The following is a 24,204-nucleotide window of genomic DNA, read 5'->3' on the forward strand; positions in this document are numbered from 1 at the left end:
GTTGTGGTTATGGGGACTTGAGGGGAGAAATACAAGAGCTACTTGAAAGCAGTGGTTGCTGGGGCAGAAGGAGAACAAGTAGGACAAGTCCAGGGAGTCTAGGTGGAAAAAGGTCCTGAAAGTGTGAAAGATGAGTGCCTGTGGGGACGGTTGGAGAAGGCTGTGTTGGGGGAGGTCATAGACCTGGTAAAGGGGTTAGAAGACCATCACAAAGGCTCAGCACAGTTCTAGAATCAGAGACAGTAGTGGATAGGGTGAGATCATGGTGGAAATTTACATGTATGGAAGAAAAGGAAACCTGTCCTGCCCTCAAAACCAACAGAGCCGCTCAAGTTTTGGAGAGTACCAAAGACAACTCAATGTCTTCCACTAGTCTGAGACACACGTCTTTATTTTCTAATGGCAAGAAGAAGCTCCTCTTTGAGCTGCAACCAGGAGTGTAGCCTCTCTTTCTTTACATGTTACCAAGGAAAACACATCTTCCTCTCAACAGAATTAACTTGCTGCTCTAGTCATCCTTCTGACTTCAGCTCTGTCTACCTCAAGCACACTCAGTCTCCAGCCAAGTCTCTTCCATCGAACTTACTAGAGCTTCCATGCAAGTCCTTTACCCTCAGGCCCTCTGATACTTCGTGTATAACTGTTATATTGTTGAAAGCAGTGAGTTCACTGCACAAGTAAATACTGGTGAGATTTGCTTCTGTCAGTTTTTCTTTGTCTCCAATGGATCATAAGTCCATGTGCTCCTTTAATTAATGTTTTTCTTTGCTTTTTGACTTGGCCATACTTGGATGATCATCAGGGCGCCATATTTCACAGGACAATTGTTACTTGAGAAAACAAGGGGATAAGGATAATATCTGCCTACTGTTAGGGCTTTATATTGCCAAACTGACCTCTTTTTATTCATGCCACTTGAGTTCCTAATTCTGTTTGTGGATAGTAGCTGGCTGTTAAATTGGCTGTGTGTTGGCAAACTTACAATTTATTCCCCTAAGCTTATTCAAACAGATATGGTCTAAGATTAGACACAAAGAATGTGTTCTGTTAGGGACAGAAAATGTGGTGTAGCAGAGGATGAGGGTTTGAAAAGCCACCACTCTTCATGGATCTCTGATGAGAAGATCCTCCTTGATCTGCCTTTCCCTTCCAAACAAAGCTTTCTTGGGAATAAACTTTAGAGCCTATCCCATCTGCAGTGATGGGATAAGTACGCCTCATTAACAGATGAAAAACATTGTGTAAAACAGGCTGTGTTGGTTTTTTACCTCAGAAGCTATCCAGCAGGTCTATCCAGCAAGCAACAACTAAGGTATGAAATGGGGGGAGAAAGAGGGAAAGGCAGAAATCCCTTCATGCGACAGGAAGTGTGGGTGGGTTTGTTTTCTTTTCCAGCGTAAGATATTACATCTTACTATCTCCTTCCATTTCTAACCAATGTGATAAACGATATGTTTATTTTCTGAAGTGGTTTGATGTGATTTCTGAGAAGCCTTTAAAGGAATGATTGTAAACACTTGGAAGATTTTTGAGGACAAATACTGAGTGTTCGTGTCCAAAGGGATCTTGCAAAGGACAATCATGAAGACAGTGTGTAAGGTCTTATGGGAGGACGTGCAGGAATGAAATGAAGAGTAAAGGTTGACAACACAATTTCTATAAAGCTTTTATTCTTCAAAAGCAAAAAATATTTTTGACATAGAGTAAAAGTCAGTCTCTCCAAGAAGTATTAAAATTGCTATCTCACTTTGCTCTCCTTGACGACATACTTAGTGCCTAGACAGATCTCAATGTTATGAGTTTCTACCAAAATGTTAATGAATAGTCATCCATGCATTGCTGTCTTTGTATGGTATATTGAAACTGTAGGCCAGCGGTGCCTCCTGATCTGTGAGTGTTCATTTTCTTAAAGTAAATGTTTTGTAAGGTAAATATTTTGCAAGTGGTGAGTTTAGGTCTAAAGGCCTCTCAGATGTATGCTTTTTACGGAGTAAGTGGCAACTTAGTGTGTGATGTCCTAGTTCTGCAAAAATTTCTTACGAAGGAATGTTAGTATATCCTTCTAACCCTTCTAACATAAAAAAAAAAAAAAAAAAAAAAAAGCCTTTTCCAATTTATTTTTTGCTCTCTTTGTCCAGAACAAGAAACACTCCTTTGACACCTACATGTTCAGACCCGCAAAGGTCTGTCAATTCTGTTCATCTGTAGGTGGTCTTCTAACACTGTTTGCAAATCACTATGTACCACCTCTCCCATAACATGAAGGCAATTCCTTTTCATTCGCGTTATCTGACCTGGCCACTTAACAGCATGGCAATGACAACATCTGCAAACCATAGTTTATGAACAGCCGAGTCATGTCAAGTCTAGATATAGGTAAATTGTAAAACAAATTTTGTGTGTGGAATTTGTGTTAGATTAGTGAAACCAATGGCATCAAAAATGGTCAGGTCTCAAAAACTGAGGAAGCCTTCCGCTGTGGCTTTGGTCATTCTAATCTGTGCTCTAACTAAGCTATGGATTTATTCTGAGGCTGTGCACGTGTCCAGTAGTATTTCTTGAGCAGAAGAAAAAAAAAACAAAAAACAACTTTTTTAAAAGCTCTCAAGAAGTGTTGGCTGTATTTGTGTTCTTACTGGTGGCAGAATTCCTCATTTTTTTCTCCTCAAGGATGGCTTGTAGAATTCTGCTTTCCACCATGAAGATGGAAGTCTTCCCGTATGAAAACTTGATGGGCTGTGTCCACGGTCTGAGATAACTGGCAGCACTTAGAACAGATACCCTCAAGCATGCTGTATTTAAGCTGTGTTAGGAATGGGAGCTGGGAGAAGGAATAAGCAACTTAAAAATGTAATAGTAAAAGCAGGCATTCTTGCTCCTCACAGTTACCCCCCCTCCTTTTTTTTTTTTAAACAACTTGAGAAAAATCACCAGTTAGCAGTGGGAGGAAAAGAAATCTCAATTTCCTTAACCGCCTCCCAACCCCCTCCAAACAAACAAACAAACAAATAAACAAACAAAAAGCAAACAAAAAACATGCAGTTTAACTATGGTTTTGGGAATTAGGCACAAACGTGGCCTAGAAATTCTTTTGTCAGATCTGAGTGTCCAGTGTTTACTTCCTAAAGCAATTTGGTAAGAATTCAGTTGTACTTAAATGGGGCACTGCTTTTTCAGGGATAAATGTAACAGTGTATCAGATATTTCTTTTAAAGCTGAAATGAAATGAAAAGGAGAATTGAGAATTAATTATGTATGTTTTGTAAAGATGATACTCTTCAGTTTTCTGAAGTGTGCAGGTGCTTCCTCCTTGGCTTCTGCTTTTAGCTCTTATTTCACTGGGTGTTGGATGTTTTCTTAGGATCACTTACCTCTGAGAATACTCCAGCTAAAACCAGCAAGAGATCAGAATGGAGAAAGAACAGAAGAGGAAGTGAAGTTTCTGTGAAGCTGCTTCCAGGAGACAGCTGTCAAAGTTGCAGCTCAAGATTGCAGTTTCTTCTGGCTGAAGTGGTTCCCTTTGAATGGTAAATGTGGGTTGGTATTTGTTGTTGTTTTTCAGTATGCAGGTTTTTTTTATAGCTGATCTTGGTGCTATTTATGCTCTGAGCTCACATATAATAAAAGCTAAAATGGTAACCATGTTTATTTGCTTTTATCTTCAGTGTGCTAGTTATCTTCTGAATGCAAACTGGTATAACAGCAGTTCTTGGTTGTTGACAAAGCTGCTACCACACCTGAGGTTTTGTACTTGGAAGGAGATGGAGGTGAGAAACTTCTTAATCTCCTACTGAGAAGAGATCTGTGGAATGAGGGTATTACCAGTTTTACAACTGGTGTGGGGTGCATGGTGGGTGGGGAGGTATTGTTTTAAATTGTATTTATTTCTCACTACCCAAGTATATTTTAATTGGCAATAAATTAAATTAACTTTCCCCTGTTAAGACTGTTTTGCTTGTGACTGTACTGGTAAGTGATCTCCCTGTCTTTATCTGAACTCGTGGGTTTTCTTTGCTGATTTTCTCCCCATCCTGTTGAGAAGGTAGAGTGGGAGAGTGGCTGGGTGGGCCAGTCAGCCCACAGCACCTTCTCAGTTATGAGTTGTGAACCTCTCACAGTATTTCCTAGCCTAGAAGGTAGTGGGCTGTGGTGATACAGGAGGAGGTGGTACTTTGAAATGTATGAAGGGATATCTCAACTGTTTCAGATGGACTGGACTAATCAAAGTGTTTCTTCCTGGCAACTGATTCTCAAGAGTAAATTTCGGCAATTCTTACTTGGTTTACAGGGCTTCATGGGTAATTCCATAAGTACTTGACTATAAACTTCTATTAGAACTCAAGTCACAGTGGCAAATACTTCAGATCTCTTTGATCACTGTAAACAAATACTGCCTTGAATCTGTTAGGCGGGGTGCAAAATGGACCAAATTTCTCTCTTTAAAGAGTTGTTCTGTGCATAGAAAGGAGTATATCCTATTTAAATTGGGACTTGTATCTCTGAATGTGTTCTGGTTGGGCCTTTCAAGTTCTCATTCACTTTTTCACTGTAGTAAATCTCAGCTGCAAAGTCAATGAACCTGTATAATCCATTACATTTCTTGTAGAGAAGAACATCGACCATATTTCTGTTTTACAGGTTCAAGTGTGGAGGAGTCATTCCGAGGAAAGGATGCTGCAGCAGTACTTTACACTTCATTTACTTTGGTAGTGTTGCTCTTGTAAGTGATGAGGGTGGTAGCAGCATCTTCACAGCATTATATCTAGCTGCCCTTCTGAAGGGGATAAAGTTAGAGGTGAGCAGAATTTTTAGTGAAAGTACTGTCCATGCATGGGAGAAGAAATAAGCAGAGTTTGGGAATGAGATTTATGTTCCAGTACTTTTCAGAGAGCATTTTCCTGTTGCAGTGAGAAGGGAACTTCCTTAGAAAATAAGTTTTTGTTTTGTATGTGGGTTCTTTGACCACCTACCAAGAACATCTGGTGCTTTCCTCTAAGGGTATCTAGATAGGGTCCTAGGCGAGATGGCTTACTCCTTGTTTTCTAGTAGGGACACTGTTTGGAATACAAAATTGATGGAATCAACTTCCTAGCATTAACTAAGTTTTTTTTTTTCTTTCTCTTTCTCCACATCTCACCATGAAGAGAAGATTCTCTGTTAAATGAACATGGCAAATCATTAGAGCTGTTTGTATGGAGGACACAAAACTATTTGTGGTGGACCAAGAAGACTTCTTAGCTAATAAATTACAGGAAGAGCTTCAAAACGGATTGCACTGTCATTGTAACTTCATCAAGTAATTTCTTCCAATGATATCACTCACTTTTGACTATTGTTTTACTGTTTAGTTATTGTATAATATATTTTATAAATTGTCTTGGCTATGTAAAGTCCTTATATGAAATGCAAATAACGATTCTCGTGTCTCCTGAGGTTCTATCAAAGAGAGAGGAATTCCCCGTTTTGCAGTTGTCAGGATCAGCCATGAGTACTTAGCCACCAGCTCCTCTTGAAGGACACGTGTTCCCCAACTACCAAAAGTCTTTTGTGCTGAAATACTCCATAAACTTCTGAACTTATTTTAGGCAAAATGAATTTGCCTGGAATGCTGTAGTTGGGGTCATGAAAATGTGGCACCTTTCATTTAAAAAACTACTACGAAGACTACCCTGGAACCAAATTTATCATCCTCGGAAGCCATAACCTAGGTTTATCAGTTGCAACAGTAAAACAATCAATTATTTTATTACTTTTTTTTTTTTTTCCCCAGCAAACTCGATCTATGAAAAAAATGTCTCTACTACTTCTCTTTCAGATATGTGAACTTCTTTGCAACATGATCTGAGGTATTACTAGAGAGATTAGGTAACAGCTGCAAAATGGAACAGTTTTGCTGTGGATAGGTGATTAAAAAAGATCACAGTCGATCAGCATAATATTTATTAGTAAGGTAAGGTCTTTCAGACGTTGACCAAAGGCTGATACTTTTGGTGGTATTGCATTTATTCTGGGCATGCTAACAGAAGTAGTGATTATAAACCATTGCAGAAGGAACTCGTAAATAAAGTACTTTGTAAAATACTAATCTGTGGTGGGTTTGGTTTCTGTTGGCTTCATCATAATTTACTTAGTATTCAACTCCTTTGTGCACCCTGTGTGGGATCTTTTTTTATCCAATTAATAGTTAACACAGTAAAGTATAATACACAAGTTCTTCATGGTAAGTTTTGTTTCATATATTTGCTAACAGAAATAGTTTTTGTTTAAATACTGACAGTAAGTATCAAAAGACATTTGAGAGAAAGTTCAGATGTTCTAAATTTATTCTTTCATCAGTGTTTTGCTTTTGGAATGGATGAATTCTTGTTTCTTTGACAGCACTTTTTAGCACAGAAGTGACTGTATTCAAATGAGCTATGGGGTTCTGACTGCTGCAGAAATGGTTTTGGGTAGGGAAACCAGAACTATATTTAATTTTGAGTGGCCAGAATTTCTGAAGAGATGAGGTACTGGAGTTGCCACTGGACTCACAAAAACATTACCTTTTGGGCATAATATTGTAATGATCAGCTAGTTTTTCCAGAGTTTTGACTGCCACGCACAATTACAGTATACACAAGTGCTCTGAGTCAGTGATGCTTCTTGCTTATTTATGAGATGTGCTTGAGTAATTATTGTACTTCTAACATGCTGCTGTCTGAGGAGGAAAAAAATCCCAAGAGAAGCTGAAGTCTCTTCTCTAATACCTTGAAAGAAAAATGAGATGATGGGCTTTGTCTAGGATGTATATATTGACATAAGATTCTGCAAGAAATTGGGGACCTAATTGTTCACAAGAGTTAGGCATTTGTAATATATGTACTTAAAACTAAAGCAGCAAAAGCACCAAACTGATCTGACCTGTTCTCATGTATTGTGAATTTAGCTACTATTTAAATAGGTAAATAGATCATTTCCAGTCTACAGTACATCATTTAATAGAAAAATAATTTGTTTATTAAATTCTTCATAGACAGTGTGTCTAGGTGTAGACCAGGTTATTGTTTCAAATCTAAGCCTAACTGGTAATGATGTAGGGGTATTTTTTATTTGTTTTGTTTGTTTGTTTTTACCCCTGTGGTGATGGACTCTAGTTCGGGGTTGGTACTCAGAGGTAAATCTGGTGCAGAACAAGAACTAGTATTAACTGATACCCTTGAAATTTTCTCTTCAAAAGATGTTTTCTTGAGCTAATTTAAAGCATGCTGGTGGGATATGAGGATGTTTTTCTTTTTGCAATCATTCACAGAATGATAAAGGCGCATGCAGCAATGTGTATGTACTCCAAAGATAAATTGACAGTTTCTCTATTCCTTTTAAAAAAGAGATTTCCAATAAACAATTTAAAATAGTGACTTAAATCAAAAAAAAGACATCTTTACAAATACATTGTTAATCCAAAAAGAACATGTCCATAGAGTAGTATGAAAGTCAAACATAATTTAGCTTATCCACAGTTACATTAGTCTTTTTGTATAGAAGTGATCTAAACTCTTACTGTAGAGAGTAAAAGCTAACCATAAACTGATGAAACTAAATTCTGTGGTGAACTAAGAAAGGCAACATGCCTTGCACTTCATGCTGAAATAATATAGTACTGACATCTTTAAGAGGCAGGCTATTTGACTGAATGGGCCAGTGGGCTAATTCATTTGCGTCAGAGAGGAGTGTTAACATTGATTTAACAAAGCAGTATCATAAGAAACACATTTGCTTTAAAAATCACTGTTTTTCAATGCATAAGTATCTTTACTTTTCTATTTTGTTTGTATTTGCTTGACTTAGTATTTTAATATAACGCACGAGAAAAGCAGATGATTTTTTGCTTTGGATCATTGGTTCTCATTGCTAACTCACAGCTTGAAGTTCTAATCTGTGTTTATGACGTTATCACATATACAGGGACAAGCAGTGTCAGGAAGGATTAAGGAACTAGCACAGTGAGGTATCCAAAACCCACTGAAACGTTTCTGCTTGTTTTTAATTAGATTTTTTTTTTTTCTGGCAGTAGATAACTGACTTAAATAAGAATTATAATAATAGTAGTAGCGTCTAAGAATCCACTCTTTCCTTGGAAAGTCTATGCCCTGCTGAGAATTTTTTGTCATCTACAGGGACAAGCAAATGAGACAGGCTGAAGGTGCTGCTTTTAGGAAAACAACAGCTGCAGAGCTATTGAATGTTGGCAGGGGACACAGTCATCATCTCAATACCCAGCAGGTGAGGGAACAAGGAAAAAAATGAAGACGGGCACAAGGCCTACTTTTCTTAATGTCTTCATGTTAGAACAAAAGACTTTAGGAGAATCAGTGAGCAACTCTGCAAGAGACAGCAGAGGTGGGAGCTTGGTGGTAGGAGCTGCTTGAACTCCTTTAAGTCATCCAGCTGTTTCTGGGGGGGGAGGACGAAGGGGAGGTGGCCACTTTTGCCACCAAGTTTTGAAAGGGAGTGGGGTGTGGTTTGGGCAAGGACTAACAGTAGCAGTTCTAAAGCTGTTGTCAGCTCTTTAGGCAGGAGGCCGCTTTGTATGCGTTAGGCAAATAGCAAATTTAGGAAGTGGCTGTATTTCTGAGGTTGCAAAAAACCTGAAATTTATTTCCATATATATGGCTTCACATAATGCACACACAGTTATATATATTTATAGTCTTTTTGTCCAACAGTCATTTGTTAGTAGTTGTTATAAACAACTGTACAAAGCCATTTTGAACAATCCTATCATGAACAAATGTGACAGCTCTTGTAGTTGATGAGAAAAGAGCATTAAACTGTTTATAGTATGTACAGCTGTTTTACAGACAGTCACTTAAAAATACTTATTTCCTGAAGTGTCAGCTAACTTGCTTGTGTGTTGAAAGAGCTTTCAGCATTTAGCATGGCTGTTACTTCGTCTTGCTGCTTCTGTGCCAAGCAGTCACTCATTGAAATCTACGTTATAAATTAGTCACAAACTCACCAACCCACATAAATCACTTATGGTGGACCATTTATGTATTCCTGGGAAGAGTTCTTGCACAACTAAAAGAACCTTCTGTTCAGCTCCTAAATACTATAAAGTTGAAGTAATGATTAGAGAGAAGTCTAAAAAGGCTACCTGAATATTGTGACCTAAGATGTTCAACAGGGTTATTTCACCTCCTATTATCTAAATTAATTCTTTTCAGTTTTCTTCTTTTACCTCTTTCTTGGTGGCAATGCATGTGTTTGCAATGATCACAGTGGTTTCCCTCCTCAGAAATCTTTGACTAGAGTTATCATTTTGTCATTACACTGTTACACTTGAAAGCTGATGAGCTGGGTGGACTTAGGCAATTACACTTATTTTTTGTGGATAAGCACGTAAAATAAGATACTGCAATCTCCTGTCCTGTTCATATATTTGCCCCCTAGTTCTTCATATATCTGTGCACACAACTGACTTGTAGGAATTTTTTGGCCAAAAATGAAGAAAAGGAGCAGAATTCCTTTATTTATATATATATATATATATATATATTTATATATATATATATATATATATATTTCCTACAACATTTGTTCTCTGTTCATTTAGCATGGCAAAGCTACCAACTGCATTAATCCTTTTATGATACTAGAGGGAGCTCATGGCTTGTGCAGTCACTGAAACATATCTTGGACAATTCTTGAGGAAATGCAGATGGGAAGTTAAGTGTCACTGGTAGATGTAATGCTTTTTCCATCTCTGGCTAAACAAGGCTGAATTTATCTGCTTAGGAAATTACACATACGGTTTTCAGGGACACTCAGATAATGAAATGCTGTATACTCAGTTTCTTCAGTGTCTGAGCACCTTTCTGTCATGGCTGGATTTATCTTCACAGCCTCCTGTGAGGAAATAAGCCCTCGTATCCCTATTAATATTTGTTCAGGAAGCACTCTGTAGTGCAGATTTCAGGCTATATCTGACATAGACATTCAGTTGGGCATCAGTTTTGTACACAGGCAGAAAAGAACCACAGAAGTTCCCTTTGAGAAGACCTGATGTGCTGCATCTCTGCTCAGACAGTTTCTTGAGGTGCAAATGCGAAACTTTCACAACGCTGTCTCCCAGTCTAGCCAGGTGTCAGCTGGGGGAGGCTGCTCAGTGGACAAAGCTTATTGGGAACATACCAGAGCTCTCTGAGCTAAGAGGCCTGCCTCTTTAAATTTGTGCTGTGCCCTTTTCCCAGTTCTGGCTCAGCCAGCAGTAGTCACAGAGCTGAAGAGAGACTAGGGGGCTGAGCTGTGAGTGCTTGGGGTTGGATGAAAGCTAGCAGCAGGCATCTCCCATACATTCCTATGAGATATACACAGTTCAGCAAACAACTACGTGGTGGGTTTGAAGAGCTGAAAGGAATATATATCTCAGACTTTTTAAGGTCTTATCTGAGATGATGAAGGCTGCGTCAGCCTGGTAGACCAAAGAAGCACCTCAACAAGACAAACAGTCAGCAATAGGCTGTAAAGAAAACTTTTTTTGCTGGTGGGGGCTGAGGAACAGTTCACCAAGCATCCTCAGAGAGCAACAGCCAGAACAGAACATGAGGAAAGGTAATAGGCATGATTTGTACCCTGGAGGAGCCCTAGTATGGGCAAGAAGTGTAGAAAGGGCATAAGCACAATGGCAAAGTATTGCTGTGTGCAGGGATACTCTCAGAGAAGAGTGCATGCACATGCACACGTGGATGCAAGCACACTGTAAACATATGCACGGAGAAGTATTCCAAGAGGAATTCCAAAATACCAGGAGGAGAGTTGAAAGCATGAGGTGATATCCTGAAACATGTTGATTATTTTGTTTTGTTTTGTTTTAATTTTTTCCATCTTGCTGTTTTTTTTTTGTTTGTTTGTTTGGTTGGTTGGTTTGTTTGTTTGTTTTCACTAGGGATCTGACACTCTAGCAGCATAGTTGAAAGCAGATTACCCACAGGAAGTTGGGGGCTTCAGGAGCTGAAAGGCAACCAAACCTGAAATGGACTAGCTTAAATGTCTTGGTTAAGATAGCTTTACATAATCAGAGCAAATTTAATTTACCTTAGAGCCATGTTATCTCTTGGAGTTTCTGACATGCAGGTTCCTAATCCTAGTGAGCATTACCTGCATTGTGTTTAATTATGTTTCAACAAATCCGTATCCCTTTAGAAGCAGCTTGGCGGTCACTGTGGTGCTCAGTGAGGTTAATGAAGGTGTCAGGGCAGCGATCAGTAAGTGGACAATCATTCCTTCACTGCCTGAGGCAAAATACCCGCTGTGCTGAGTTTTGTCAGCACGAGCTCTGAGCTGCTGCAGGAGCAGGTCTGCCCAGGAGAGGGCAGCGATGCACAGACACACACTGGGGCACAGGCTGCTGGGGACTTGCATAAAAAGCCTTCAATAGCCATCTCCTGCACACACAGCTGAACTGTTCTTTGTTTATTCAAAAAGTGAAGTGTTTAATGCAGGATAAACGTATGATACCACTGTATGGAAGTATGAGGCTTCTTTGACCCTTCCATTTTGGGGGGTGAGAAGTGTTCAGTGTTATGATTTTTCTCTTTAACTCTACATCAGCCAGGAGGGAGTAATGTCCTTCTGAGAGTCTTTGGGATGCTGTCAGGCCAGCAACGTGTAGCTGTAATTCTTTACCCTGCTCTTCACTATAATAGTCATACAATATATCAGATAGCAAGCAAGTCACAGTAGGAGTTTGGTGTAATATTAGAGCCAGAAACATGTCATCTTGTTGGCATAGATGTTGTTCAGGAAGCTGTACAAGGTGGCTCTTGCGAAATGCTGAAGATGGGAAGGTTTTACAGCAAATTGACTTCATAGATACCTGGTCTTAATGACCACAGTTTTCCCAACATTGTGTGGTGATTACAATGATTAATAGCTTAGCCTACTTTGTGGAACAGAAGACAGTAGGATGTACCCAAGCGCACAGGACTGAAGTTTTTCTCCAGTATCTTGCAACATAATGCATAAAGCAAGATTGCTTGGGCTTTACTCTTAAAGAATGCAGTAAGTACCAAGAGATATTTTGCTCTCTTCCAGGTGACACTGTAGGCAATCTCTGGCAAAGGCAGTCATGTTCCTTTATCACCTAAACAGTTCATCTCCATGGACACCAATGGTATCATTTTTATTTAGCTGGCTTTGCTGTCAGTCCTGTCAGTCTTATGTGTGTGTGTGTGTGTGCCTTAATAGAAGCTGAAATGAGAAAAAGCTGAGATTGTTATAGCACACACTATTCAGGATTTACAAAATGATGAATGTACTCTGAACATAAATACAGTCATGAATACACAGGGTAAAGAGGATTTTGGCTCTCAGGATGGTATTTGTAGAGGAGTTGCAAGATCTGGGGAAGGTACCTGCGAGTCACATTTATGCCCCCACTCCTCATACTGCAAAGAAAGAGAGCTTTGGGGATGCTCTAACTCATGTCTAACTGCAGCTGCACCTAAGTGGTTACATGAGCCAGAGATCCTGGGAATGCAGTAGCAACCCAGTCTTGCTGCTTTTTCCAGATGCTGTTTCCTAATGAGTTTAGCATTAAGCTGAACAGTCACTGTGTACGGGAGTATGGAAGCAGACACTGAATGCCTGGCTGTAAGTTTGTTTCTGAGGAGAAAACAAGCCAGTTCCTAGTAGCAGTAACGAAATATGCCAGTTGTTAGAAACTTTTTTTTTTTTTTTTTAATTAGACTCAGCAAATTACACTCGTGAAAGCTCTGTCATCTCAGATTTCTTCTAGATGGGATAAGTTTTGGGTAATTCTATCCACAGCACTGAGATGTCAGTATTATTCCCCATGCCTAAGCCAGCAGGATTGTGCTGGCTGAGGGGATCACTGTACTAAGCTGTGTCTTGGCATAGATATGCATCTTGTCAGCTGTCTTAAAGATTTCTCATGGACAGTGAGCAGTGTCCTGAGGCTAGATCAGGTCAACAACTGTGACTGGGGAGTCGCACTGCCCCATTTGCTGAGAGAACGGCCAGCAGAAGTAAAGAGGAGGGCAGGTGCGATAACTGCCAGCTGAGGGCCTTAAAGGGAAACATTTTTGCTTAGCTGGCTATGCAAAATGCAAGATGTTTTCTACAGAAAGAAGAGCTGAAAGGATATGGAAACAAAGCAGGGAAGTTACACTGAAATAAACTGGGGTGTGCTTACAGAGATTAATAGCTGTTTCCTGTCCCATATTTCAATATGTTTTCTGCTCACAATAGTTTGTAGACATACACAACTGGTTTTCTGGAAGGGCATCTTTTACCCCTTTTCATTTTCTCCTGGGTTTCAAGGCACAGATGCAATTGAAAAATGGCTGAAATCTACATAAATGAACTCAAACACAATTTGAGGTACAATCCAAAACTGTAACACAGACCTACCTATTCATTGCTTTGGTGGGGTTCAGATCAGTTTAACTGAAGTGTGACAGGATGGTAGCAGCAGAATGAAGTAGAGCAACCTGGAAGGAATCTACTTTACATTCATTTTCTGATAGCTCCAAATGCTAACAGAATTAATATTAAAAAAAAAAAAAAAAAAAAAAAAGTAGGGAGAACTGGGGAGAAAATATCTGTACTAAACTACAAGCAATGTAAATAGAACTGGCTTGACAAGTCACAGGGTGTATGTAGTCATTTCTTGCTGCCTGTAAGAACCATGCCTATAGAAGAAGTTGGACAAAGACTTGCTAAGGAGGTTGTTTTACACTGATGACTCTGACTGGGCTGTGTTCCTATCTCTGTCCTACTAGATGCCTCACCTTCAACGGTACTGATCTGACTGAAGTTCCAAGAACTAGATGCACCAGTCTCTTATCACCCATCCCGTTGTCGCTATTGCTGCTGGGAGGTCTGCTCCCTTCTGCCACAGGACCATCTCATTTCAGCATGCTTGCACAAACTACTCAGTTTTGCTTCATGCTGAAGCTCAAAATTACCCTTTTTCGTGACAAATATTTGTCCAATCTTCAGCCATCTCTCCTGTCCCATGCTTTTAAGTTGTTTTTTTTTTTTTGCACCTCTCTATTCATTTCTCCTTTCTTCAGATGTCAACGAGATCTCAATTCTCCCTTCTGTGTCACTATATTATTTTTGTTAAAATCTCATCTTAGCATATGTATTTACAACAAAGCTGTCTATATTATCTGCTAGCAGCAAAGAAGGATAATACTTAATGATACTTAAAAAGCAAAACCTGCACTAATCAGAGGTCAGGTCATGTGCTCCTAGTAACCCACTGCTTTCTGATTCAGTATATGGATTGCAGTATCCATAGGCAAAGGCAGTTCCTCTGCATGTGTTAATCTGTATGTTCTTTCTAAAAAGAAAAAGATTATGAATAGTAACAGTCATTAACATGAAGAATTAATTACTGAAAAGAGGACTGTTGTTCTGTTTCAGGAGTGTGATCCTCCAGATGGTTTGAAACAGGGAGAGAGAATACTACTGAGCACAGAACACTGCACTAAGAATCGGGAGAAAGATCTGTAATCACTTCCTTGCTCTATCTGGCAAGAGTGATGCCAGGTATTGCCAATTTAATTTCGCTGTAACTTAGTTCTCTTTGTGTAAAGGGTGAGGCCGGCTGTCCTCTGAGGCAGGGGGAGGGAAGGAGGTTTGTTTAGAAGCGTTAGCCTCTCTTTGATTTCTTGCAAGGTTGTTCTGAGATGTTTCGATCCCACCGAGAGGACACAGAGCATCTATGAAGAGTTTCTGTTGTTACAAGAGATGCGTGTGCTGGTGAAATGTTGAAAGGAACAGCCCAAAGTCATGACAATTTCAGAACTACTAAGCTCTCATGAAACAAGGGTGAAATCCCATTCAGAGTTTACTTTTTCAAACCAAGCCTTTTGGTTTAAGCGGTGAGGACTTCTCATGTATCATTCTCATCTGCTTATGATAAACCTTTAGCGCCAGGATATTTGCCTAAGTGGAGAGGGATGGGTGGGTGCCTGTATGGAGAAGTTTGTTGTTCCATACATACCTCATTTGAATGAAACCATTCTTCATAATGACAGACAGCACTGACATCAGGTGGACCTCAAGTGCTGTTGCTGAGGCTGCTGACATGCACGCATGCAGCTGTGCAGGTGAGCAGCCACTGCCTTGTCTCTGTGGCCCATGGGCTAGCTGTACAGTACAACCATCAGTTAGGGTGGCGTCACCTGAAGGCGAGCTAGTTCAGTGTGAAAGAACAGTGCTTGGCTTCAGTAAAAGACCTGCAGCAACTTGTAGGATTCATTTTGTTTATTATTTGGTTTCATAGTTGACTAAAAATGAGTCCAGCAGTTGTCAGCCTTATATCCACAACATTTTTTATATTGTAATTGGAAAAGGCTAATAAAGACCAAAATTCCTTTGGTTAATTACTTGTGTATATGTGTATTGTTACAGTACACTGTCTGAATGCTGTCTTTTGCAGAGATATCTTGAGACCTCTTGTCCATATTTCACTGTTGAAGTGACCAGTGTACGCCTCATCCTGTGAAGTACCTTGGAAGCTGGCCCCTTAAAACTGATATTTGAAGATGAGGACAGACGGGGGTCCTTGGAAGAATTTTAACTCAAGCTACTGAGAGCTGCTCTGAAGGATCTCAGGCTGGAGTTTCCTGCTGGCTTTCCCTCCATCGCTAGAGAAGCACCTGCAGCCAGAAGGTAGGAGCCACTTGGCCTTTGCTGGGTCCCAGCCTGCCACCTCCAGCACTGCTCCCCTCCTGCCTTCCCAGCAGCATCTCCCAGCCGCAGCTGCTGGGTAATGGACAGCAGCCCGGGTTTTGCTGCGAGACCTTAATCTGCACTGTCGGCCCTCATTACTGCCACTCAGTGCCGTTGTGCCCAGCCATGAGGGGTCACGAGATGACATGGGAGAGGTCGGGCGGGGGTGTATAAAAGGGCCTGCCAAGCACCGGGAACTACGGAAAGGCTAAAAAGAGAACAGCTAGCCAAGCGATGCTCCTGGTGGCTTGCTGGGGACGGGGCTGAAAGCGGCTGGGTTCACACCGAGTTTCCTGGAGGTCACTCCGCAATATGGTAACTCCTGGCTCGGCTGTCAGCGCCCATCAGGCCGGCTGTCCTCTGAGGCAGGGGGAGGGAAGGAGGTTTGTTTAGAAGCGTTAGCCTGCCCCTCCCCCGGCCCCATTAGTGGCCCTTATTAAACCAACACAGACAAAGAGCAAAGATGCCCTCGTTAATGGAGAGTCTCCGATAATTACTCTGCTCTGCCGCTTCTTTTGGGGCCTGAATGGCCTTTGAATAATGTTTCTCTTGCTGCGGCTGCAGACAATACCCGCGCAGACCGCTTTAAGCGGTGCCAATCCCATTAGCGGGAGAATAGCGGGGCTTCGGGGCGGCGCGGCGGGGAGGGCAGCGGGCGCGCCCTCCTCCTCCACCCGCCGCGACCCACTAAAGCAAAGCAGGGAAGCGCTGGGAGAAAGCCCGTTTCAGGAACCATCTCCCCAGCTAAGCAGCGCCCGAGCTAAGGGTCAACGCGGTGCCCGGCGCTGCTGGAGCGCCAGGACGGGCATTGTCCAGTCACAGCAAGGGCAGAGGAGAGCTGGGGGCAGAAGGAGACCAAGGAGGAGGGCCTCGTCCACCCTTTCCTCCCGTCCCCTGGGCACAGCTCTCACACCCACACAAGACACCAAAGGGGATGGAGGCCCAAGAGTCTGTGAAATCAGAATCAGTCTATGCTCCTGCTTTACAGTGCAGAGAAAAAGGAGGTGGCAGTCATCCCTCTGCATCCAGTTGCTTGCAAGGCATGAAAATGGCTATACCGGCCAATTTCAGGAGAGTTAATTCTGCACTGCACACCCTGAGCAGGAAGCTAATTAGTGTGTTCAATAGGTAGCTATCAACCCAAGTTGGAGGAGTTGGAATAACTCTACCTGAGCCTTTCTCTTTGATCTCCCTTTCTGCGTGATAAGTGAGAATAGTGTATAGCTGGGCTGGCTGCGGTGTTTAATTTAATCATCTGATGATATTTATTTTCATAAACATGAACTTAAGGAACAATTATCGGAAAGGTTTCATCTTGTGCTGAACGTGCCAGTTAACGGCCTTTCTGTGAGGTAATAGCTTCTATGTAGGGAGTCAGTAATTAAAATGTGTGAAAAAAGGCCCCTGCTTCAGAGGCAGTGAGGAAAGACGGTGGGTCTAATGCTCAGCTGGTGTGAACTGGCTAGTCTGTCAATGGCTACAATAAATGGCCATTCCTCCTTCCACATCATGACAGCCCAAAGGATTCTTGAGAGTTTCCCAGTTAAAGGCAAAGAAGTTTGGATTCTTATCAGAAGGAGCCAAACTCAGGAATTCGTGGCACGGTGATCTGGGTTTGGGAAAGGATTCTCATGGAGATGTTCAGATCTAAAGAAGAGCACTCAGTCCTGCAAGCTCTCACACAAGGAAAGCAGCTAAGTGAAGTTTCCAGTGTTAGCAGATACAGCCATTTTCTCCTTCTTCTGTTGCTGACTCTCTAAACTTTCAGAATCTCAATCTAAAAGCTGAGAAAAAGTTGACATTTGAGGCATTTGGGTAGAAGGAAGATGACTTCATTTATGTCTTAATCGGGTGGACATACAGGGCACAATTTGTTTACCTGTGCAGTTAACCACCAGATGGCTCTATGCACTGTGTTCAGCTTCAGGCCATATGTTGATTGTTGATGAGCAAGGGGGACAAAGCTGGAAGTCAAGCTGCGTGGAACGTTTTGTTATAGCCACCACCATGTCTTTAACCTGCTTGAAACATGTTGGAGGATGGTGATACCCTTAAACAATGAAAACTACTAAATCTGGGATTTATATTCTTAAATATGTGAAGTTATCACAACATCATTTTCCAAGGTTCATATTTCTTCAGAACTTGAGCCTGTCATCCTGCAGCTTCAAAGGATAAGGCTGGTCATTTGTTCTTTCCAATAGCACACAGACTGCAGGCAGAGAAATCTCCAAATCTCCAGCGAATTAAAGGAAGAAAATGTAGACCACCTGCCCAGAAAGAATAAGTTGTTTAAACCTGTGGCAGAAGAATATGTGAGGGCTTACAGATTTAAAAAAAAAAAAAAAAAAAAAAAAAAAAAGGAAAGGGGATGGAATCCCTTCCTTCTGTCAATAAAACGATGACCATTGTTCATAAAAGTGCTTCTCACAAAAGAGAAGTAAAAACTTGAAACCAAACTGTTCCCTAACACCCAGCATAAGAAAGGTGCATCCTAACTGCATTTTGCACAGAAAAGGGAAAGTGCTATCCATCTCAGCCCTTTTGCAAAGGGTTTCCAGCAGATGAGAGCACAGTTAGGAATATCCAGAGCTGGGAAAAGCACTCTTCAGGGAGCTGAAAAGCGTGCCTCTTTTGTCCTGGGGCAAACACATGGTGTTTTCTACAAGCCTCCACAGAGCACAGGGCCATTCTGGGATGATGCAGGGACCATGGTGCTGGCCAGCCCCCGGGAAACATCTACCAAGGCATGGAGCACTGGGAGGAGGCACATTTCCCATCAGCTGCACAGCAGACGATGCCTGGTGCAAGCCTGAGTGACTGGACATATTTGTCAGACCGGGTCCCAAGGAGCCCCTGTGGGACGTACTTTGGCTGTAGGAAAGAGGGAGGCAGGAACCATGGCTGAGTGCAGTGAATGCTGAGGACCTAGGGCTGAGACAGCTGAAGCTGTTCTGGGTTCATGGCACATGGCTGCTGTCCTTCCAGGGTTACGGCTGCCAAGCATCTCTGGTAGTCTGTTTTTGAGCAGAAGGATGATTCCTCTTGAATGAGGCTTCTCTGCTGTCTTCCAATTGCTTCCTTCTTCAACGTCCTCTCCCTCCCCTAAAAAGAAGTGACATCTGTGCCATATCCCTGAGCAGATCTCCTACAGCTGTTGCAAGAAGTCCACTGCTCTCCTGCAGTCAAGTCACTTTTCCATTGTGGGTGGAAGATGAGATAGGGACCACTTGCCAGAAAATTACCTAAGTATGTGCATATTGTTAAACAAAAGCAATTTTTCTTCAACACTGCATTACAATCAGAACCAGGAGAAGATGGGTTTCATACCTGCTGAGTACAGGGCATACCGCTTGCCTGTTCCCTCTCCCAGCATTGATGCCCCCACAGATGCGATGCCTGCATGTCCCATGGTGTCTGCAGGACCCAGAACAGGAGCTGGGGGTCCATGGCTGGCAGAGGGGTGAAGTTCTGAAGCCTTGGTAGGCCTGGGAGACCAAGCGGGCTGTTCTTGTTCAGAGGAGCCTGAGAGAGAAATGTCTCAGCACCATGTGAGAAAAGGGTGGTTGGAAATAAATAGTGATGAAGCAGGTGATGATGTTGCACCAGAGGGATTGTGATGAATAAAACTGACTTAGAATAAAAAGAAAACTCTTTGCCTGTTACTCAGTGAACAGGCCATTCATCTTTATGAGCTGAACTTGAAATGCGCGGTGCTGTACTGACAGATTGTTTGGAAAGGCCAGGATTACCTAATTTTCAGGCAGACAAACTGGTACCTTTGTGCACCACGGGTGCTCATTCATCCTTGCTGTCACTGAAATCAGGTAATGCACACGAACGCAACCTGGTTATGTTCTGTAGTATATGTGAAATTGTTGGTATGTGATGAAGAGAAGAAAAACTGCTTATGGAAGATAACCAAACACGTTCCTTTTATGGATGACTGCGAGTCCCCTTTCTGGACTTGCTTCAGTGTGGCCCTTTAGTGCAGCAGTGTCTGAGCTCTGATCCAGCCTGGTTCAGCCCAGCACCAGCTCCCCGGGTGCTGCACAGGGTGGCTCGGGGTGCGCTGGGCTTCCAGACTCAGGCATGTCCCTAACCCGCAGCTAGGTGTGCCTGGCCTGGAGGTTATTTTTGCACAATCCCTACCTTTGGGCGGGGTCCAACGCTAGATTCCAATGGAATAATCAATTTGCAACTGTCGGGCAACTTTTGGTTTTCTTTGGTAACAGGCTGCACCGGGGATCTTGTTGCTGCCCTGTGGCGACACCGATTCCACCTCCCTCCCTCCCTCCCGGGTAAGCCTCCGTGCCCTCGATGCCCGGCGCCCGGCCTGGGGCTCCTTGCCCGGGGGTCCCGGCCCCGGGCCGCCTCTCCCGGCGGGGGGGGGACGCGGGCGGCCCCCGGCGGGGGGAACCTTGGTGCCGCGGCGCCGTTTCCCGCGGCGGCCGGGCCGGCTTTGCGGCAGGACGCGGCCCCGCCGAGGAGGGGCCGGGCCGGGCCGGGCCGTGCCTGCGCGCCGCCGGCTCCGCTCCGCTGGGCTGGGCTGGGCTCGGGCCGGGGGCTCGGAGCGGGGAGCCCCTTCCTCGGAGCACGGGCGGCCAGGTAAACCCTCCCGGGCGGCCGGGCGCGCCGCGGGGCTCGAGGGCTGGGCGAGCCCGCCGGGACCGCCTCCACGTCCCGCCGGGTCGGGCTCCCCCCGGGCCGCCCGCAGCGGGGCAAGGCCCGAGCGTGGTCGGCTCGGCGCTAGGCTCCGGCCCCGCCTGCGGGGCAGGCCCCGGCCTCGCACCTTTCCGCAGCTCTCCGCGGGAATTTGGGCCGCTCCCAGTCGGTGCAGGCACGTCCAGGGTGTGTGTGTGTGTGCACAGTGTGCAGGCATCGCTCCCTTTTAATAGCACAGTGACATAGTGCTGTAGTGGCTTTGCACTGCAGTGAAATTGGTTCTCTTATGGAGCAAGCAGGCAAGCAAAGTCTGTGGCGTTAAACCTGCTGGAGTTAAAGAGGCCCGACAGGAGAGTATCGGCTGCATGGGTGTGCGTGACAGCTGGAGGAGCAATGTGAACACTGGGGTTAGTGGCATTGCCAGGGAAGGGAAGAAAGTCGAGATTAGGTTAGCACAAGGAATCATGGCTTGTGCCTGATCTGTTTTCTGCTCTGCAAATATGTACTTAAAGCTCTGATCCTATGAGGATTTACGGACAAGTCTAATTTTAGGCACTGCGTCATCCTACTGAGTGACTACAAGTCACTGTGTGTAAGAATAAGAAACCATCTGAATCTTGGTAGGACAGATACCCATACACTAAGCAACAGGAGTTGCCCTCTTACTGCTTTCATAGTTTGTACGTCCTGTATGGAAAACAAAAATAAAGGATTAAATTTGAGACAAAAAAATCACAGAATCACAGAATTGTCTAGGTTGGAAGAGACCTCAAGATCTTCAAGTCCAACCTCTGACCTAACACTAACAAGTCCTCCACTAATCAGAAATCTAAAATGTGAAACATAGCACTCTGTAGTGGAATGAAGAATCTAATCAGTCTACAGCAGCTAGGTGCATCATACCTACAGAACCATATCAGACTGCAGTTGTGTGGTGTTGTTCATATTTCAATTTAATCAGATGTTCTGAGGTTTCCACAGGGCTTCTGTAAAGATCGTTTGCAACAAGCTTACAGTTTAGTTTAGAAAACACCAAATGTTTGTGCTGGAGGAGTCAAATGACTCTATAGCAGCTTGTGTAGCTGAGCCAGCCTGCAGGGGTTAGCAGTTGTGGCAGGGCTGCCAGGACCTGAGGGTTTGGGTTGCTGTGGTAGTCTGCTGAATTTAGCAGTATTTGGATCATTGCTTCCTTTCCTTCCCCTGCCCCTTTTCCCTTATAATGAATGTGCCAAACCACTGTGGCCCTGGCTGTTTGAAAGACAAGAAGAGGGCTTAGTTTGAGGTTCAAGATGAGTTTGTTATTAAACGTGTAGTTCCGTCAATGTCAGCATTCAACCACTGATAGTTATGGGGAATCCGGGGTCTCACCGTGGAAAGGCTTGCGGTGTCCCAGCCAAGCTCTTTGGGTACCATGGTGAGCAAGAGGAGTTGGTTGCAGATCAGGGTTACTCAGAAAGCCATGTGATGAGCAAATGTGAAATTCAAGTCTGTATTTTCTTTTGGCATTGCTGTAATCCCAGAGAAGAAATATCTCCCGTGTTCTTGTGGGAGGTCTTGTTTCTTGCCTTCTTGGCCTCTGGTGCAATAGCAGCTGCTGTTCCCAGTGATGAGGGTGCACTGGGCTGTGCTGGCACAACTGGAGCCTGATTATAGCTTCCTGCTTGGTGTGCCTCAAAAAAACTACACTGCAGAGGTAACTAAAAATTAATTGTGTAGGCTGGCATAGATAGCAACAGATTCAGTTATTGCATTACTATTTATACCAGCTAGTGCTTCGTCTAGAAAAGTCCCAAAGCTGCTTATTGTCCATGAGTCCTACTTATGAGATAAATGTCTTTATGTGGCAGCCCTCCCTTATATACATCCTTCGTTACTTAAATGCAGCCGCCTCTGGGCATCAGGGGAAGCATGTCAGGCAGAACACAACAGCTGAAAGCTCAGCAGCCTGATTTCCAGCAGTCTGTAAATGAGTAGCGAAATATGTCTTTCATTTCTGTTGAGAACTCATGGGGACAAACTGAAAATGTCTTCATTTCTGATCTTTGTTAAATAAAGAAAAAGACAAGCTTTTAAATGCTGGCCCTTCTCTTCACCATAGTTCTAGAAAATATGGAACAGGGAGATAATTATAATTTCAGTTGTGTTAACCAGAAATGTTTATTAAAAATGTTTTCTGTCACTTGTTATATCCAAATTTCTTTGACTTTCTAGAAGGAGGCAAGCTGGTGTGTTGTGGTGGCAATGTGCAATTCAGTCACATTTCTTCTTGTACTGGAGGAGGTTTGTGTCCTGCCTCTCGGATACCCTGCTCCCTGACTTCCTCTGCACTCTGTGCTGAGCTCAGGAGGTCACAGGCTGTCCTGTTTTATTGTCCTTGTGGTGTCTGGAACAGGCAAGAGTTCTTGTAGTCAAGAGCAGCATGTAAAGTGCAAGTTACATAGTTTTAAACAAACCTGTATGCACAAAAGCAAATGAACCTGAGTGCAGAAATCTTTTACCCTCCTTTGGGTTAGTTATGACTACAGGTATGTTTAAGACCATGCATTTGTGCCTAAGGGCAAATCACTGCACTGCTTCATTCACGTCGTTCCTGTGGATTTTGTGCCTGAAGTGTGGGTTTCAAGTGTTTGCCCCTTGGTCTGTAGGGGTGGGGCTGGGTCTCAGGAGACCCTCTGTTTCCCTGGGCCTGAAATCCTTCCCCAGCCTGGAGAGGTGTGTGCCAGATGGCTGCAAGGAAAAGGAGTCAGTGATGGGATTGCCTCTGGGAAAGACAAGCTGTCTGTGGTCCATCTTCTTCCACTGCCCAGTCCTCTTCTAATTCCAGATCTACTTTGTTGTGGTGCAACACTGAGTGCAACACTGTGGTGCAGCTGAGGAGTGTTCTGCACTCCTCAGCTTACAGTTGTTTGAATTTTAATTACCGTTTCCAAAGTGCAGTTAAAATTAAAGTAATGTGTACTATAAGCACTGCTTATTATTCATTAATGTGCTCATCACTGAATGAGGTGTTTATAGCTGTGATGTGTTAGCTTGCCATGCAGGGTGAGGATGCCTGGGGATGCCTCTTCTTTGTGAGGCAATGTAAATTTCATTCAGACATTTAAAGGAAGAATCTAACAAGCTTGTGTCTTGTGTTGTTCACTCAGCAAAAAAGGCGGTAGGTTACCCAGGGTTTTAAAAGGACTGGGGAGAAGGCTGACCTTGTGCTTGGGGAACAAAATACAGCCATGGTACAAAAAAATGTTCTGGTTTCACACGGACAGTGTCCCTGCTGGTACTCCCTACAATCATCCCTTGTGAAGTTCCTTGTAATCAGTTGCACCTCCAAATTATGTATGAGAGGCAAGCAGGAGTGTGGCTTTTAATCACTACTCAGAGAAGTAGCCAGTGCATACACGTGATTTGTAATCACTACGAGTATAAGCATTTTGAACCAGAACTGTTTTGTTTATGTATGGCTGGCATGCAGTGCAGTGGGTATGGCTGGGGATGTTGAATGCTGAGGTTTCAGCCACAATAGCTGCAACATTATGGTTCCTGGACAGCTGAGGGAAAGAGGGCTTCTGGCTGGGAGGGAGACCTTTAAACAAGCTCCTGGTCAGAAAAAGATTGAGAATGTTTGTTGAGTAGGCCTTGCTATAGTGTAAATAAATAAAACATCATCTGCTGTCTAGTTACAGCAGGGGGATGCTGGAAAGATGGCACTGCACGATACCTTGCATTCTGCTGCCACTTTGAATTTTTCAACTTCTTTTTGCAAGCAATCTGTGCCAGCAGTGTATAAAAATGTGTAAA

The 24,204-nt window shown here is 43.2% G+C and overlaps 2 protein-coding genes across 12 annotated transcripts in view; both read left to right on the forward strand.

The window, feature by feature from the left end:
* CARF (calcium responsive transcription factor) overlaps positions 1-6,016 on the forward strand; it is a 37,273-nt gene extending 31,257 nt beyond the window's left edge. For 3 of the 5 annotated variants that reach the window (XR_014317772.1, XR_014317773.1, XR_014317776.1), the window contains exons 16-18: positions 3,362-3,527; positions 3,666-3,767; positions 4,639-6,016. The gene's annotated coding sequence lies outside the window, so the exon portion shown is untranslated. The remainder of the gene's footprint in view (positions 1-3,361; positions 3,528-3,665; positions 3,768-4,638) is intronic. The other 2 variants (XR_014317774.1, XR_014317775.1) reach the window with 2 other exon arrangements.
* An 8,411-nt stretch (positions 6,017-14,427) lies between these two features.
* The window catches only part of PLEKHM3 (pleckstrin homology domain containing M3), a 94,475-nt gene continuing 84,698 nt past the window's right edge, over positions 14,428-24,204 (forward strand). For 5 of the 7 annotated variants that reach the window (XR_014317751.1, XM_082763115.1, XM_082763119.1 and 2 more), the window contains exon 1: positions 20,249-20,352. The gene's annotated coding sequence lies outside the window, so the exon portion shown is untranslated. Of the gene's footprint in view, positions 14,557-14,769; positions 14,892-15,451; positions 15,685-20,248; positions 20,353-24,204 lie in introns of those variants that run through there. The other 2 variants (XM_082763116.1, XM_082763117.1) reach the window with 2 other exon arrangements.

This window comes from Aythya marila (genome assembly GCF_965140915.1).
Source record: "Aythya marila genome assembly, chromosome: 6".
NCBI classification, from domain to species: Eukaryota; Metazoa; Chordata; class Aves; order Anseriformes; family Anatidae; genus Aythya; species Aythya marila.